The following is a 12,080-nucleotide window of genomic DNA, read 5'->3' as shown; positions in this document are numbered from 1 at the left end:
TTGCTTCCATGTTTTTGCTGTTGTAGACAGTGCTGCAATAAACATGGGTGTGCACATATCTGTTCGTGTAAAGGCTCTTATTTCTCTAGGATATATTCCAAGGAGCGGGATTGCTGGATCATATGGTAGTTCTATTTCTAGCTTTTTAAGGAAGCGCCAAATTGATTTCCAAAGTGACTGTACCATTTTACATTCCGACCAGCAGTGTAGAAGTGTTCCAATCTCTCCACAGCCTCTCCAACATTTATTATTTTGTGTTTTTTGGATTAATGCCAGCCTTTTTGGAGATGAAATCTCATTGTAGTTTTGATCTGCATTTCTCTAATGGCTAATGATCGTGAACATTTCCTCATATGTCTGTTAGCTACCTGAATGTCTTCTTTAGTTAAGTGTCTATTCATATCTATTGCCCATTTTTAAATTGGGTTATTTGTCTTTTTGCAGTTGAGTTTTTGCAGTATCACATAGATTTTAGAGATTAGGCTCTGACGAGAAATGTTATAGCTAAAAACTTTTTCCCAGTCTGTAGATAGTCTTTTTACTCTTTCGGTGAAGTCTTTGGATGAGCGTGTTTGATTTTTAGGAGCTCCCAGTTATGTAGTTTTTCTTCTACCTTCTTTATAATGTTTTGTATACTGTTTATGCCATGTATTAGGGCTCCTAACATTGTCCCTATTTTTTCTTCCATGATCTTTATCGTTTTAGATTTTATATTTAGGTCTTTGATCCATTTTGAGTCAGTTTTTGTGCACGGAGTGAGGTATGGGTCTTGTTTCATTTTTTTGCAGATGGATATCCAGTTACGCAAGCACCATTTGTTAAAAAGACTGTCTCATTATTTCTTTTTGATACTGAAAATAACTCTGTGAGGTAGTCAGAACAGATTAGGAAGAATGTTGATGGTCACAGATCTAGAGAATAACCAGCCTATCAGTCAAGTTTTCTAATTCCAAGTCTAGCGATCTTTCTTTTGTATCATATGTAGAAACCCTGGTGGCATAGTGGTTAAGAACTATGTCTGCTAACCAAAAGGATGGCAGTTCAGATCTACCAGGCACTCCTTGGCAACTCTATGGGGCAGTTCTCCTCTGTCTTATAGGGTTGCTATGTGTCAGCATTGACTCCACAGCAATGGGTTCATATATATACATATACATATATACATATAGCCATTGTGCTGTTGATGATGGCAATTCCAAGTGCACCATCAGGAAGGAGCCTACATGGGAATTCTTGTACAAGCCACAGCCTGCCTCATGCCTGTGTTGCTGGCAGTGCTCTGGCCTTCTGCCATGGACTGTGGGTGGCACAATTCTAGTGTTCTTAGAAAAGGCAATGTCGGCACACTACTTGTCCAGGCCAGCAGTAAAGTCAATGGGAAGGGAGGGGGTAAGAAGGTTGAAGACAAGGAGGTAGTTGAGGGTGATCAAATTATAGGCCTTGAAATGTATCCCTAAAACCTTTTGATTCTTACCTTATACTCTGAGGGAAATAGTCCAGGTGATTTTTCTGATTTGAAATTTTTATTTAATTCGTTCATTTTTATTGAAAGATTTATGTAGATAGAATTCTGTTTTGTTTTAATTTGTATAAAGCACTGAAAGAGCCAAGTTGTCAAAAGTGAAATAGAGGAAGTATGAAGGAACAATTCCCTCTTGGATAGAAAAACAGTTTTTTTTTTTTTTTTTTTTTTAGTATAAAGAAAACTGTCAAAAAAAGAATAGCAATGAGTGTAATCGTGTGGGTGTTTGCAAAGGTCTCCAAAGTATTTGGGTATAAAATTGTGTAAGAAAACTGTTAGGTAAGATGTGAGTAATATTTGTTAAGAGCTAATAAGCCCAATATGCTGGTAGATGCTGTGGGGTTACTAAGATGAAAGATACCAACTCTGCCCTCAGGAGCATCCATCCTGTAAGACTGCTCCAGAAGGTTGCTTCAGTAAGACTGCTCCAGAAAACCTTCCTGATCACCAGCCTTGGTTCACTCTCTTTTTTCTGATCTTCCACATTGCTCTGTTCTTACCCCATCATTAAGCTTACCTCATAAATAGAAGTCATCTATTTACTTCTCTCTTGTATCCACTAAACTGCAAGTTCCTTGAGGGGAAGGTCTGTGCCCATTCCTTATTTTGCTCAGCATGAGAACCTGTATAGAAGATGGACCATGGAAACATAATAGAAAGACTGAGATTATACCACAGAAAACTTAGCATCATATTTTACCTTTAGGGGTAGAATTTATTGTTTTTAACTATTATTTTCATTGCATCTCAAAAATATTAATCTTTTCAAATTGATTAAAATAAATTTACATAGCATACTATTAAATTTGTCTTATTAATTTTGTAAACTTTGGCAAATTATTTAATTTGTGGCCTCAGTTTTCTCATTTGTTAAAGAAGGTGGTGTTAGGCTAGACCTAGAAGTCTCAACTGATGTTGGGGAGACTTACCTCAGTATTCAGGGATGGGCTAGGACATAATAATATCCTTCATTAGGTTATTTGTGGTTTGAAAAAAACCTTCAATATCATGATATAATTTTATATTTGGAAAATAAAAAGAAAGGTACCATTTCTACAATATTAAACAATAGAAAGAGAAGTCCTGGGAAATGTTAACATGTAGGTTTCTCAGAGTTTGGGAGCCAACTCTCCCCAGAAGGTTGTATAAGAATTTCTGGGGCACATGTGGGAGAGGCCATGTTTTATATTCTTTTATGTTTTTTAATGAGTTGAAAAAAGGTAAGAGACACTATACCAGTCCCAAGAAGCTCTAATAGTGGATTTAATCATGGCTCATATAAGCCTGTGTTTTTCTTTGAATATATTGGAAAAGTTCACCTTTTTTTAACTTATTTAGAGGAAAGGGAAAAGCATGGATCACCTTGATGCTAGGTTGAAAAAGATAAAGAATATAAGAAAACCAGCCAGACTGTGAATTAGAGAAGGGTAAACGTGTAGAATTGTTGTTAACGTCACTGGTGGATAAAAAAACAAAAAAACCAAACCCAGTGCCGTCGAGCAATTCCGACTCATAGCGACCCTATAGGACAGAGTAGAACTGCGCCATAGAGTTTCCAAGGAGCGCCTGGCGGATTTGAACTGCTGAATCTTTGGTTAGCAGCTATAGCACTTAACCACTAGGCCACCAGGGTGGTTGATGGCTTAGTTTAATTGTAGCTCAGAGACTGTGAGAGAGAAATGAAACTCAGCCTAGCACATTTGGGTGGCTGAATGCTCTATTTTCAAGAGACCAGAGGCTGTGTTCTCATGGAGTTTGGGAGTCTTTATCTGAAGGACCCTTTTAAGGGTTAACAATTTACTGTTTGGCATCTGAATGACTTTCTCATACAATGAAATGCTTCTAGGTCACAACTTCATGATTTTCAGATACCTTTACTTTATGGTCACAAGTATCCACAAAACACAACAAAACTCCAAAGTGGTTTAGAAATGCCCAGTAAGAAATTCAAAACAAAATAGAGATTGAAACGTTACCCCATTTCAGGAGTTCATGCACAAGCCAAATCTTCTCACAATCTTCTCTTCTCTGTGGCTATCCTGAGCTGGCTAATGGTAGAGACAGCTGTGTTATTTAAATTCTGTGTAACAGAGGCCTGGTCCATGTTCTTCAACCCATGTAGTACCTTGATGACTTACCTTGATGACTTGGCCACACTTCTGTGTCATCAGAGTCAAAAATAGCCTGACATTCCTCACACCAGTTATGGGCCAACTGGGCTTCATTTATCTCTCCATTTCTCCAATGTGTACCTTGGATATGCAAACATAGAACTGCATGTCCTGTCTTGGGGTATTTTAAGCTCTGATTCTAAGCTATGACATGGTTTTAGATGAAGTATTAAGCTCTGATTCTAAACTACTACAAAGTTTTAGATGAGGTAGGGCATTGTTATATTTTGGACATAATCCACAGATTTGAGGTACCATATCTTAAAATTTCACTTTTAGATTGAAACATACCTTGGGAAGTTGGGATCCTCTGCAAAGGAGACATAAAAATTGTATTAGATGGGCATGAGATCTACTGAGGAATGGCCTGTGACAGGAAGAATCTTTAGACCTCAATGCAGATCTGTAAAAGGAGAGAGAGAAGGAAGTACACTGTTGGAAGGAGCCTCAGATCACAGTGAATGAAGTTCAGAGAAAATCTCAGCCAGGCAATGGAGAGTTCCTGAGCTAAAGTTTCTCATTAGAGAAGTGCTACGTAGCCCTTGTGGTGCAGTGGTTAAGAGCTCTGCTGCTAACCAAAAAGTCAACAGTTCAAATCCACCAGCTGTTCCTTGGAAACCATATGCAGCAGTTCTACTCTATCCTATAGGGTCTCTATGAGTTAGAAGCCGCTCAACGACAATGGGCGTGTCAGGCAGAAACGGCTAGTACCCGCAATGTGCTCTGCCATTGGCTGGGCACAGCCATTGGGAAGCATCCGAAACCCAAAAAACCAGTTGCTGTCGAGTTGATTCCGACTTATAGCAACAGTGTAGGACAGAGTAGAACTGCCCCATAGAGTTTCTAAGGAGCGCCTGGTAGATTCAAACTGCTGACCTTTTGGATAGCAGCCGTAGCACTTTACCACTACGCCACCAGGGTTTCCTTAGGAAGCACAGCCTGGCTTAAATGCTGCAGTTCAACCAGCAGTTTGAAGCTGTAAATCAGCTATGTTCCCTGCAGCAGGTCCTCTTGAAGGGAGATTTTAATGGGGTACCTTCATGGCCACAAAAGTACCGAAGGTGTAACCTTAAATTTCAGATCCTCTGCAGAGCTTTCCAAAGGTTATTGGCATTATTCCTTCTGCCTTTCACTGTCATCTCCAGCCCAACTCAATGTCTTAACAATCAGCTTGGATAACTTGAATAAGAAGGAATAAGAATAGGTGACTCATTTCATTCCTATACCCTCAAGCCCCACAGAGTAAGTTTAGATAGGGAAGCTACACCTATGCCTTAGATCGGGAGGCTCATTTTGTTTGTTTTTGTTTTCTAGCCAATAAAGCCATTCCTTTTTTGTTCTAATTTCGCAAACATGTAAGAGCTGAAATTCTCAACACTGTGTTAAATATGAGGCTCTGGTGGCACAGTGGCTAAGCGTTTGGCTGCTAACCAAAAGGTTGGCAGTTTGAGTCCACTGGCCGCTTCTTGGAAGCCCTCTGGGGCACTTCTACTTCGTCCTATAGGGTCACTATGAGTTGGAATCGACTCGACAACAATGGGTTTGGATTTTTGGGGCTGGTGTTAAATATGGAGGAAACAAGGTAAATTAGACACCTCAGTGGGCTGATACCCTTAGCAGAAATTTTAGTATTATCATAAGTGGAGGAACGTGCTGAACATAAAAAAGACTGTCTGGACCATTCTAGACAAAGTCTGAGCAGAGTCTCCAAGGATAATACAACTTATTCAGATAAAAATGGGCAGAGGCAAGGAGGTTATGAGGAATGGACTTTAAGAAATGGGGTATTATGGGTTGAATTCTGTCCCCCAAAATATGTGTTGTAAATCCTAACCTCTATGCTGTGGTTATAATCCTATTTGGGAACGGTTTGTTTTTGTTATATAAATGAGGTAAGATTAGTGTAGGGTGTGTCTTAAATCAGTCTCTTTTGTGATATAATACACTACCTTCAAGTCAATTCTGACTCATAGCAACCCTATAGGACAGAGTAGAAGTGCCCCTATAGGGCTTCCAAGGCTGTAAATTTCTATGGAGAGCACACTGCCATGTCCTTCTCCCATGGAAAGGCTGGTAGGTTCAAACCATTGATCTTTTGGTAAGCAGCTGAAGTGCTTTAAACACTGTGCCACTGGTGCTCTTTTTTGAGATACAAAAGAGATTAAACAAGCAAGTGAAAGAAACAGAGCTAGGGGAAGAGAGATGCCAAGCCACATGAAGATCACCCAGGAGCAGAAGCTCAGAGAGACAAGGACTTTCCTCCAGAGCTGAAAGAGACAGAAATCCTTCCTCTAGAGCCAGAACTTGGAATTCAGACTTCTGGCCTCCTAAACTGTGAGAAAATGAATTTCTGTTTATTAAAGCCACCCACTTGTGCTCTCTCTGTCATAGCAGCACTAGAGATCTGTGACAAAATTTGGTACCAAAAGTGGAATGCTGCTCTAACAAATATCTAAAATGTGGAAGTGGTTTTGGAATTGGTAATGGGAAGAGGGTGGGAGAGTTTTAAGGTTCCTAAGCTGGAAACCTTGGTGGCATAGTGGTTAAGTGCTACAGCTGCTAACCAAGAGGTTGGCAGTTCGAATCCACCAGGTGCTCCTTGGAAACTCTATGGTGCAGTTCTACTCTGTCCTATAGGGTAGCTATGAGTAGGAATCAACTTGACGGCAGTAGTTTTTTTTAATAGTAAAAGGCTAGGTTGCCTTGAAGAGACTGTTGGTAGAATTATGGACATCAAAGGCAATTCGGGAGATGGCTCAGAAGAAAGTGAGAAGAACTATATAGAAAATCTCTATCATCTTAGAGAATACATATAGCACCAGCAACAGAACATTGCTAGAAATGTGGGTGTTAAATGTGTTTCTGGTGAGGCTTTAAAAGAAAATGATGAACACTTGATTGGACAATGGAAGAAGGGCGACACTTTTTATGCAGTGGCAAAGAGCTTTCCTGAATTACCTTCAAATGTTTGGTGAAAGGTAAAACTTGGAAGTGATGAACTTGAATATCTGGCTGAGGAGATTTCTAAGCAAGATCTTAAAAGGGCCACGTGGTTCCTCCTTGTCACTTATAGTAAAATGTGAAAGGTGCAAAAATGAAAAAAAAAAAAAACTTAAAAGTTTGGGAAGTTCTGTTGTACTAACTAAGGACAGGTGTCCTAGACACCAAGGACATGGCTACACAATCTTTTGTTAAAGAGATTAAGCCTGTGGCTGATGGATCTAACCAATTACCGCAGCAGAAAACCCATCAGCTTTGACTGAAGGGGGTAGAGAAAGAATGAAAGGAGAGAATGCTGTCTGCCTCTTGGAATTCTACAGGCAGTAAACAGGCCAAAGGAGCTACATCTGTTGTCCTCCAAGAAAAAGTAAAGGACCACCCCTGGAACAGCTCAGAGATCAGCAGAACTGTTGGAAGGTCCATGGAAAGCAGAGCTGCCTCAGTCTCAAAGGGTGGGGCCACGGCCTCTGGGGTGTCAAAGGATAGAGCCTCAGTCTCGTAGGTTTCAGTGTCAGATCTTTCCAGCTTGGTTCCTGGGCTGCTATTCCGTTTGGCCAAGAGAATGGGGCCTTTGTCCAAAGCTGAGGGGCTGGGGCTGCCATGCCCAGGGGGCAAAAGAATGGGGCCTGCTGGGGCCAAGGTGTTGGGGTTGCCATTCAGATAGACTAGGAGAATGGGGCTGCCCAAAGCCAAGGGAGCAGAGTTGCTATCTCAGTGGGCCTGGAAGGTGGAGCTGAAGCCTAGGGCCGAAGGTCCTCCACACAGAATCCAGAGAGCATGGCTAACACCCAGAGTCTGGAGGGCAGGGCTGTTGCTTAGATTGTCTCAGAGAACAGAGGATTATTTTCAAGCTTTGAGAAATAATGTAATTTTTTTCTGCTGCGTTTTGGACTTGCTTGGTGCCTGTTATCCCTTCTTTCCCTCTAATTTCTCCCATTTGTAATGAAAATGTATACCTTATGCCTGTTCCACCATTGTGTTTTGGAAGCAGAAAACCTGTGTTCTAGATTTCACAGGTTCTCAGATGAAGAGGAATTTTGCCCCAGGATGGAATATGCCTAATGTCTTACCCATATTTGATTTAGATGATTCAGAAGGTGAAATTTTGGACTTGGAGTTGATTTAAGACTTTTGGGATGATGTGATGAGGTGAATGTGTTTTGCATGTGGCAATGAATAAATTTGGGGGGGCCATAAGGTAGAATGCAATAGATTGAATTGTGTCTCCCTAAAATACTGTAAATCCTAACCTCAATGCCTATGGTTATAATCCTATTTGGGAATGGGCTGTCTTTGTTATGTTAATGAGACAGGATTAGTGTAGGGTGTGTCTTAAATAAGTGAAAGAAGCAGAGATGACGGAAGAGACATGCTAAGCCACATGAAGATCACCCAGGAGCAGAAGCTCAAAGAAACAAGGACCTTACTCCAGAGACAACAGAGCAAGAAAGCCTTCCTCTAGAGCAGGAGTCCTGATTTCAGACTTTTAGCTTCCTAAACTGTGAGAAAATAAATTTCTGTTAGTTAAAGCTATCCACTTGTGGTATTTCTGTTATAGCAGCTCTAGATATCTAAGACATGGGGGTATTCCTGGAGTATGAAGGATAACACTTGTGAGATAAGCATGATCCAGATTTATGTTTGGGAACTTGTATTTAATTGTGTAAACCTTGGTCACATGTACATTTTAGAAGTGTGAAAGAAGAATTTCTGTGGGCAAGACTGGAGAACAGTAGGAAGCCATTGGACATTTATTTCCGTCCATTCACTGATTCATCTGTAAGAGGCAGGAGTCCTGTGGAAAGATTGCCCGACTTACATTCCAAAGACCTGAGTCACAATTTCAGCTTCACTGATTACCATAGTTTAAATCTGTCATATAACTCTAGAAACGTAAGTTTCTGTTTTTCACAAACTACAAGTAAAGCTACTTGCCCTGACTGTTGGACTGTTATGAAGATCAAATGAGATGATACAGGTCTTCCTGAAGGCATTTTGCAAACTCTCAGCACTGTAAAACTAAGGGACTGTTAATAAATACTGTTCAGGAAATAACAGGCACCTGGGGAAACCCAAAGAGCATGGTTTTGTGAGAAGTTGCTCAGGGAAAAATATGCCAGGCTTAATATTGGCCAACAGGAACAAGTCTGGGAAATTACAACATGAGGTAAAGCAAATGGGACTTTTTGTTTTGTTCTTTGAGACCACAATTTCTCAAAAGTCATCCTCATTGTTTACCTTTCCTCACCATTGCTGCTTTGGAGGTGAGAGGCAGTTGTATCAGGGAGCATTAATAAGGCAAGGGAGGTGATGAAAATATACTTAATGCAACAAATATAAACTGAACCACTTTAGTGTGGGGAAGATAGCATGCTAGACATTGGGTTTGTGGATGGGCATATGTGCAGGGATGGAAAATGAATTTGGCTTTATCAGAGAACATTCCTCACTTTCCAGGAGCATTGTGGATTCCCAAGACTTGAAACTAAGCTAACTAGGCTTCCTGACACCAGAAATAGTAAACTTGTTCCTTAGTCTCCCTATATCCATCCGACAACTAAGCTTTAATGAACACAAACCCAGCTTCCTGAAGAACAAAATACATTTATATGAACAGTACAGTAAATATATTTATGATGTCTCCGAGACCTGTCTTATCTATTTGAGAAGCTTGGACCCATACATATTCACCCACACATCACTCAGCAGGAGGTGACTGCCTCACTGTTACTCACACTATAGCGCCTTCTGGGTGCCAAGGCCACAGGGAAAAGGGGCTTGTGGAATTTGGCTCAAAGACTTTTGGTAACTGTAGCACAGTCATCTTCCACATGGATATTTTGGATTTAGGGCTTGAAAGAAAATGAGGTGTTGGAAAATAAGTCCAAAATTAAAAAAGAATATTAAGGTCACCACGAGAGGTAATGCGGATCCTGCACATAATAGAAGCCTGGTTCCTGGATAAGAATACGTGTAAGCACATGCTTCTAGCATTCCATAATATAAGTCACATCACTCACATCTGACCAAGAAAGCAGAGGTTCCAGGAGGTGCATATTTTCAGCATGAAAACAAGGAGCCATTAGTGTTACAAGAACAGCTTAGGGTCAGCTGACTGGCCTGACACACGTTGGCATTTATTGTTCCCCAAGGCCACGTGGCTGCGTCTGGCAGAGGTCTGGGTGGATGTAGACATGCTGAAGCAGCTTCAGCCCACCCCGCTTCGCTATTCTTGGAAGGAACTAAGACTAAACAAGAAAATTTAGCCTCCACTGTACTTTTATTATTGGGGAATGATTTTCCCCTGCAGGGCAGTAAGGTAGAATCACGAGTTAGACTTCTTGCATTCTCTCCTGGTGCTTTCTTCTACAGTGTTCCCTTACCTTCCTCAGGGGCTTCATTTCTAGAAGGACTGGGACCTTGGTTAAAAACAAACAACAAAAATAACCCCAACAAGCTATCAGAGTAGCAATGCTTCCACTCAGGCCCTTAAAAGAAAACAAAAGGCAAACAAACCCATTATTACATTTAGTTATAAAGGGACTTAAACAATAACACGCACCTGTCAATTTATGGAAACCCTGGTGGCCTAGTGGTTAAGTGCTACGGCCACTAACCAAAGGGCGACAGTTCGAATCCGCCAGGTGCTTCTTGGAAGCTCTATGGGGCAGTTCTACTCTGTCCTATAGGGTCGCTATGAGTCAGAATCGACTCAATGGCACTGGGTTTGTTTTTTTATCAATTCTATGGGAAAAGTTTTCACATACATGCATATTTGCCAGGGTCTGTGGTATTTCCTAGAGCTCTGGCTGAGGCAAGGCTACAGTGGTACCATGTAAAAGGTTGCAGGGCTTCGTGGATTTGCATTTATTGAGCTTGGGGAGTCATGAAAAGATAACTTAGGAGTATTGGTAAGGGCATAAAGCAGTTTGGTTCATTCTTAGATGCCTCTGTCTGTTGACTAGACATTCTCCGGCCATTTTGGTCCAGCAGTTGAACTCCCCCCCAAATGCTTGCGAGATAAAGCTGTTAGGTCAGTCGAAGTTGGTTGTGCCTGTGCTGTGGACGACCACAAAAGAGATCTTGTTTCTTTTAAAAGCTAGCAAAGCAAGCATCCAAGGAATGGGATGTATTTTATTTTTTCACCATTATTCTGTGGCATGCTTAGGGAAGGGCAAAAGTCATTAGCAAAATAATTTTCAAACACAAAAGTTTGCTTTAATCAAGGATTAAAATCAGGTTCTAAGTAAAATTTTCCTCTGTCATTAATTCTCAAAACCAGTCTTAAACTATATTTTGTGCATAACTGATGAAAAGCTATGAATATTTCAAGCAGAAAGATTTAAAATATGAGGAACCCTAGTGCTTTGCTAGATCATATACAACTAGTACAGAGTTATATTGTAAGGGAAAACACACACACACTGGATACGGATCAATGTACAGACACGTATTCTTCTGTTCTGCCAGTGGGATACGGTATTTCCATCAGGAATACCCAGAAAACTCTGAAAGTGCAAGTTGTTTGCTCTCTGTATAGTGCTGGTCTAGCTCAGTATTATACAAAAGGCCTTCACAAAGTATCTGGTGCCTACTTCCCATTCCAGCTTATACGAGGCTCCACTGTACTTCAACTCATCATTAGAAATTCCTTATTGTAAGACATGTGGGCTAACTTCTCACTGGGAATTATTCACACTAAATTTATATTAAAAACAGCTTCTCTGAGAGAGTACTCTTTCCAGGCTTAGAAAGATGGATCGATGACAGGCACATTCCCATTATATCTCTTTCTTTTATCTGGTGACCTAAATTCATTTAAATCTCCCCAAACCAAAACAGCTTCCTTTAAAACCCTTGATTTATAATGATCTAAGGAACAAAAGGAAGATGTGTTGGGGGTTCCCAGTAGAATGTGAGGGTGTTTTCCCAGACACTGTTGCATACCGGGGTCTTTAGTTCAACCTCCAGGAAGGAAACAAGAGGTGTGGAGGGTATGAATAAAGTTCCCCATTATTTTTCTTCTTTTATCAGGCTATAACTTTAAATCCCTGTCTTCCTGATCCAAAGCAGGAATGACTACTAAGGATTTCAAATAAGGTACTCGATTTTATCAGGCCCAACGATGGACATGTTTTTTATAAGTGATTGGAGACAGCAGATACCCCCATTTCAAAGGAGCCTGCAGCAGGCCAGAGAGAGTTAGCTCCTAGAACTTTCAGGGAAACATTTATAAACCACACTGATAGCCCACAGTGGGGGCCTTGGTCCTGTACTTTGGACTCTTTATTGCTGTTCTAAAAGGTGAGGCCCCAGACGCAAATATTTGATTTGAACCTGTCTTACTGTAAACACTGCAGCCCTTGGTATGATGGGATCTATGGAAT

The sequence above is a fragment of the Loxodonta africana genome, chromosome 1 (genome assembly GCF_030014295.1).
Source record: "Loxodonta africana isolate mLoxAfr1 chromosome 1, mLoxAfr1.hap2, whole genome shotgun sequence".
In the NCBI taxonomy this organism is placed as follows: Eukaryota; Metazoa; Chordata; class Mammalia; order Proboscidea; family Elephantidae; genus Loxodonta; species Loxodonta africana.
The sequence above is the reverse complement of the archived record's forward strand: the minus strand, read 5'-3'. Positions refer to the sequence as shown.